The following is a 7,192-nucleotide window of genomic DNA, read 5'->3' as shown; positions in this document are numbered from 1 at the left end:
TATTTCACAAAAGCCTGTTCAACGAGCTCGTTGAACAGGCTTTGATAGTACAGAGCAGGTTCGAATCTCTGGCAGGTGAGGTGATATATATATATATATATATATATATATATATATATATATATATATATATATATATATATATAATATTGTGTGCGTGTATTGTGTTGAAATGCATTTAAGATAACTCTGTACTGCCCATAATTTCAAACTTAACATTATATCATCTTTTCTGAAACATGATACTAAGGCAAGATGTATATCTTTAGGCATCAGCTTCAGACTCCACCATCTCCATCGACTGCGCACATTCAATTTAAAGAATTCCAGGAGGTGCAGGGGTGACGTTCTCCTCCTTGAAGACGGCAATACATTAAACAACAGGTGATATATTTTAAAAGACAATGGCGTCTCTTGTCATTATTCTGTTAAATATTGAGAGCTTTGACGGGGGCACCACACGACTGCCAACAGCTACAGTAAAGTATACAGTAAAGTATACAATACTTTATTTATTTTTATATCCATTAATTAATCTGAACCAACATATAAGATAAAAGTACAATATGATATAATAAACTAATGTATTAATTACTTAATCACTATCACCCGACTTTGTGTTCCCTCAGATTCTGCGGCAACCTTGGAACTCTCAGTGAAGGAGGCGACACTGACCTTTTGAATATTGTTTTCAAGACAAACAGAAGAGGAAAAGCTCAAGGTTTCTCCTGTGTTGTGTCCCCTCTGGTAAGTTCTCGACTGGTAAAGTTCAGTATAAACCTAACCTAACCTAAGTAGATCCCAGTGTTAAGGGTCCCAGTGTTAATGGGTCCCAGTGTTAATGGGTGCCAGTATGGGTCCCAGTTTTAATGGATCCCAGTCTTAATGGATCCCAGTCTTAATGGGTCCCAGTCTTAATGGGTCCCAGTGTTAATGGGTGCCAGTGTTAATGGGTCTCGTGTTATGGGTGCCAGTGTTAATGGGTGCCAGTGTTAATGGGTGCCAGTGTTAATGGATCCCAGTGTTAATGGGTCCCAGTCTTAATGGGTCCCAGTCTTAATGGGTCCCAGTCTTAATGGGTCCCTGTCTTATTGGTTGCCAGTGTTAATGGGTTCCAGTCTTAATGGGTGCCAGTGTTAATGGGTGCCAGTGTTAATGGGTGCCAGTGTTAATGGGTGCCAGTTTTAATGGATCCCAGTCTTAATGGGTCCCAGTCTTAATGGGTCCCAGTCTTAATGGGTCCCAGTCTTAATGGGTCCAAGTCTTAATGGGTCCCAGTCTTCATGGGTCCGTCTTAATGGGTGCCAGTGTTAATGGGTTCCAGTCTTAATGGGTCCCAGTATTTATGTGTCTGAGTGTTAATGGTCCCAGTTTTAGTGGTCCCAGTCTTAATGGGTTCCAGTCTTTATGGGTCCCAGTCTTAATGGGTTCCAGTCTTTATGGGTTCCAGTCTTTATGGGTTCCAGTCTTTATGGGTCCCAGTATTTTGGGTCCCAGTGTGATTGGTCCCAGTCTCAATGGGTCCTAGTCTTTATGGGTTCCAGTCTTAATGGGTCCCAGTCTTAATGGGTCCCAGTTATAATGGGTTCAGTCTTATGAGTTCTCAGTCTTAATGGGTTCCAGTCTTTATGGGTCCCAGTCTTAATGGGTTCAGTCTTTATGGGTTCCAGTCTTTATGGGTCCAGTCTTAATGGGTTCCAGTCTTTATGGGTCCCAGTCTTTTGGGTCCCAGTCTTAATGGGTTCAGTCTTTATGGGTCCCAGTCTTAATGGGTTCCAGTCTTTATGGGTTCCAGTCTTTATGGGTTCCAGTCTTTTTGGGTCCCAGTCTTAATGGGTTGCTTTATAGGTTCCAGTCTTTGATCCCAGTCTTATGGGTTCAGTCTTTATGGGTCCCAGTCTTTATGGGTCCCAGTCTTAATGGTTCAGTCTTTATGGGTCCCAGTCTTTATGGGTTCAGTCTTAATGGGTCCCGTCTTAATGGGTCCCAGTTATAATGGGTTCAGTCTTTATGGGTCAGTCTTAATGGGTCAGTCTTAATGGGTTCAGTCTTTATGGGTCCCAGTCTTAATGGGTTCCATCTTTGGTCCCAGTCTTTATGGGTTCAATCTTTATGGGTCCCAATCTTAATGGGTCGCAGTCTTAATGGGTTCAGTCTTTATGGGTCCCAGTCTTTATGGGTCCCAGTCTTAATGGTCCCAGTCTTAATGGGTCGCAGTCTTAATGGGTTAAAGTCTATATGGGTCCCAGTCTTTATGGGTTCCAGTCTTTATGGGTCCCAGTTTTAATTGGCTTGTTTCATACAGACTTCAGTTTCAACAGGTGCCAACATAGCCTAAGACCAGGCCTCACCTGACATTATTTATTGGTTCAGTCACCTGACATAACACAACAACTTTCTTCATTGGTCATCAGTTCAGCTGTTAACATGAAACAGTCTTTTGAACCAAACATTTTTGTGTTGCTTAACGCCGAGTGAGTGTGAGCATCACCAACCCTCCACCTTGAATACTGTACCACCTTTAGTAACACCTTGACTCAAGCTGTGATAAGTGATTCTTGAACTAGAGCACCGGTAAGTAATTACTGTATAAGATGTGTAACTGGTCGTAAATATGTACGCACATTATATAACCATGTAAGTACAATATTGTGATACACGAGAGACTGATAATACATCTCAGTAATAGTTGCTGTAGAAACAAGACTCACCCTTAGATGTGGCGGTACATTGTCACCATCACTTGGTGGAGTCTCAGCCGGCTGTTTCCTGCCAACAGTATCTCTTATTACTGGATTGTAACATCTAGTCTATCTTTTTTTTTTTCACACCCTCTTCACCACTCATTGGTTAATTAGCTGCTTGGGCGATCGGTCACGTCTCTGTTAACCACTGTTGGCAGATACTAGGCATGCACTGGCTTCTGAATTTCTCTGAACATGTTCTAGTGCTTATCAAATCTGGTCGTGAAGGAGCTCACACCCGGTGCCGTCACAACACTCTCTGGCAGATTGTTGCAAGAGTTCACAACTCTCACTCCAGAAAAGTTGCCCCTCACAGTTTTCTGGGCTTTACTCAACCTTAAGTTGTGACCCCTTGTGGGGCAAGCGGCTCCAGGTAAGGACACTCGACTGAGTGGTGCCCTTTGAGATGTTTCTATACCTCAATTAGGTTACCCCTTGCCCGTCTGTGGAATAAGGTTAGGCAATTTCAGGCGCTCTAATCTCTCAGGGTAGCTGAAGTTCCGAAGTGCAGGCACCAGTCTAGCGACCGTTCTTTGACATTTTTAGTCAACTGACAGTCCCTAGCCATATTTCGGGTTCCAGACGGGGAAGCACCTCAATCTTGAAGATCGTTACGAAGAAAGGCCCGTCTAGATATCTGAACGACCTTCTTCAGAGACCTAATAATTTAGTTGCCTGAATCACCTTATTCTCGCAATGGCCCGATAACTTCAGCTTATTGTCAATATACACTAGTTTCTCTGTCCGTTGGGACTGCCCTCCTTACTGTTGGTACTTAACAGGTGCAGCCTCTTACACTTCGGTACATTGAATATTAACAGCCATTTCTTCGACCATTCTTCAAGCTCACAGAGATCCTTCTGCAGCTCTTGACAGTCTGCTTGGTTCTTAATTTCGAAATAGCTTGGCGTCATCCTCAAACATTTGTATGGAGGAGTGTACAGCGTCAGGCATGTCATTTAAGAAGCAAACAAACAACAGCGGTCACAATACACTACCCTGTGGTACCCAGCTTGTGATGGGTACGCATGATGATTTCGTGTCATTAATCACCACACACTGCTTGCAGTCATGGGGAAAGTCTCAATCTTCGCCAGGACATTTCCTCGAATCCGTACCTTTCAATTTAATTTTCAGCCTTTCATGGGGTACGCTGTCGAAAGCCTTGGCAAAATCTAGGTATATATTGTCGATATTGCCGCCCTGTTCTAGAATTTGGATCAAACGTCCAGTACTTTGAGTAATTGTGTTAAGCAGGCACCTGGCATAAAACCGTGTTGGCAATCCTTTACAAGGTGGTTTCGTAGATGTTCCATCATGGCATCTCTTATAATGCTTTTAAATACTTTATATACTATGCTGGTGAGGCTCACCGGTCCACAGTTATTTGTGGGTGACGATCGCCCTTCTTTAAGATAGGACTCGCATAAGCCATTTTCCAATCACAGGGGACCTTTTGCTCATCCTGGCATTTGCAGAACAGGATCTTCAGGGGCTCAGGAAGCTTGTTGCACAACTCTCTTAGCGCTCTGGGATGCACCATGTCAGGGCCGGGACTCTTATGAACCTTTAGCTTTGACAGTTTATTTCTTATAACCTCTTTTGTGAAGGCAGTGTGGGTCACTGCTGTGTCGAACTGTCTTCAATATAGACAAAGTATGTCTATTATGAATGATTATTGTAATTATAAAGTTGTTAGATACTATGATAATTGTTGATAATATGTGATGAATGTTAATCTTTGTTTACGTCTCCAGGCAAGGTTCAGACCATCACCCAAGTCACTACTGACGTCACTGACATCTCCGTCGACAACGGTCAATGCTGTACGTTTTTAACTGAAACGAGTTGATTATATTTGTGTAAGACTAACGATGAAGAAAATGTACTGATTTGATATAGTAATATGTCATAGGCACAAATTTCAGATGGAAAACCATGAAAACTTTTCTACGCAAATATCAAGTTTCATAGACAAGGTAATACAGATGTAACATTTTATTTATCAGCCAAGTGTGGCACAGTGAACCGCGTCACCCGCATTGTGGGAGGAGTGGCGACGGAGGTGAATGAGTACCCCTGGCAAGCGGCACTCGTTGTAAAGGGAACCAACCAGGTTTTCTGTGGTGCTTCTCTCTATAATGATGGTTACGTTGTTACGGCTGCTCATTGTGGAAGCGTAAGTTATCGAGTTATTTGTTATTTTTCGAAAATCTGGATATAATATTTTTTCTTTTAACACTGTATTTTGTGGTTGTAATGCTTTATGTGTTTTTCATTAGAATAACTGATTATGGGATAGATGTGGAGGTTCTCCTAGGGGCACATGAACTGACCAGCTCCACCAGTGCCCAGCAGCGTATTTCTGTAGAAAGGATCATTAACCATGAAAGCTATGACAGCAGTACACAAGATAACGACATCGCTGTACTAAAGCTTGCCACAAAAGCTTCTTTGAATGAAAATGTTAAACCCGCTTGTCTTCCCAGCGTCAGTGAAGATTATACCGGCTTCACCGCCACTGTTTCTGGATGGGGAACGTTGAGTTCAGGTACTGTACTTTATAGCGTTACTTTAACATGGATGTACTTCATATACAGACTCAAGTAGTGCAGAGTAAATATGAAGCCTATGACTTTTGATCAAAGCGTCGCCAATATTTACCTGCAGGCGGTAGTCAACCCGATGTCTTACAAGAGGTTCAGGTTCCAGTGGTCAGTAACAGCGAGTGCCAGCAGTCGTATGGTAACAGCATCAGTGACATGCTTTGTGCTGGTTACGATGCTGGTGGGAAGGACTCTTGTCAGGTCAGTGTTCACGTACTCTGGAACAAATACAAGGAATCTCTGTATGAAATAAATGTATTTTTTTTCAGGACGATACATAAATCATATTAAAATGTTGGCAGGGTGATTCTGGAGGTTTGGCTGTAAGGAGAATGGCAAGTGGGTGTTGGCAGGTGTGGTGTCATGGGGCTATGGGTGTGCTATGCCCAACTACCCAGGAGTCTACGTTCGGGTCACTAGTAAGTTAAATCTCAATACTTATGTCATATAACGTCGAAGTCTTCTTGGAAACCGTTAATAGTATGTGCTCAAGACTGTTATAAATATTTGACTTGATATAAGAGCCAATTTTGCAGAGTATTTGGACTGGCTGAAGGCTAAGACGAGTGAAGGAAGCAACGACTTGTGTTTTTCTGGTCAAGGGTCAGGCTCAACCACTAAGACTCCAGCAGCAACTACCGTCCCTTCAGCTACAAGCTGCAGTATGTATAACGTAATCTGTTGTTGTCTCTTTGTGAATCGGGACAAACCGGTCTGCTGTGTCTGTACATCAAAACATAAACATCAATATATATATATATATATATATATATTATATATATATATATATATATAATAATAATATATATATATATATATATATATATATATATATATATATATATATTAGAATGTCAATTTGTGAATCTAGCAACTATTTAATCAAATCATCTAGTTCCTGAAAATCTTTTGTCTGTATTATAACGGTAATATTTGTAGTAGTAGGTAGCTACTAAACAGGGAGGTACTACCGCCTGGGAAGATATTGGAAGCATAATGTATTGTCTAATGGTAGACCCTGCTGCCATATGGCATCACGAAAATTGTGACCAAGTCCCAGGTTGCTGACCTGACTTTCTGCCTCATTTACATACAATTGCAGGGTCTCAATTGTTTCTCTTACCATTGACAACACAACATACATATATTATTTCCTCTTGATCCCTTTTCCATTTTAGTATTTCTTTATTATGATTATTATTATTATTATTATTATTTTTTATGATTATGATTATGATTATTATTATTATTATTATTATTGCAGTGTTGTTTTCATTAATATTATCATTATATTTTATTTGTGTATAAATTTTACTTTTACTGAATTATTATTACACCCAGGCCCCGATGTGGGTCATTGTCCTGTGCCTTTGTGGGCTAATCCTCATAAAAAAAGGCTTATTTACATGTTGGACGTTTTCAAATGTTAGTATGTGGTGTTAAATATATGCAAGGATTAAGAAGTTGTGTGATGTTGTGGGTACAGAGTGTGGACAAGCAACCGACAGACTCGTATCGTGGGTGGTCAGCCAACTGAGATACACGAGTATCCCTGACAAGTGGCTCTCGTCAGTTCTTCCGGCTCAACACCATTCTGTGGCGCCTCCATCATCAGTAACCAGTGGATCCTCACTGCTGCTCACTGCGCTGCCGTGTAAGTCACCAGGGCTCTCCATCTTGTGTTGGGTGACTACACTAATAAAAACATCATTCCTGGTAATTTCTAATATCCTCATCATCGGCTGACTAATCAAATGGCAATTAATCTTTAGGATTACGACCTATCGTAACGGACCGTCTGACCCGACTCTCTATATTCCCCGAGTTAATTAAATTTTGATT

General features: G+C 41.3%; 1 long non-coding RNA gene across 1 annotated transcript; it reads left to right on the top strand.

Annotated features, from left to right (window-relative positions):
* The first annotated feature begins 275 nt into the window (after nt 1-275).
* On the top strand, nt 276-6,047 carry LOC121863163. Its single transcript, XR_006088349.1, has 7 exons — nt 276-384; nt 630-747; nt 4,502-4,570; nt 4,754-4,923; nt 5,027-5,295; nt 5,415-5,769; nt 5,887-6,047. It is a non-coding gene; the product is annotated as an uncharacterized LOC121863163 (long non-coding RNA).
* Nucleotides 6,048-7,192: the final 1,145 nt, after the last annotated feature.

Source organism: Homarus americanus, unplaced genomic scaffold, assembly GCF_018991925.1.
Source record: "Homarus americanus isolate GMGI-L3 unplaced genomic scaffold, GMGI_Hamer_2.0 scaffold11185, whole genome shotgun sequence".
NCBI classification, from domain to species: domain Eukaryota; kingdom Metazoa; phylum Arthropoda; class Malacostraca; order Decapoda; family Nephropidae; genus Homarus; species Homarus americanus.
Note: the sequence above shows the minus strand (reverse complement) of the source record. Positions and strands in the feature narration are given on the sequence as shown.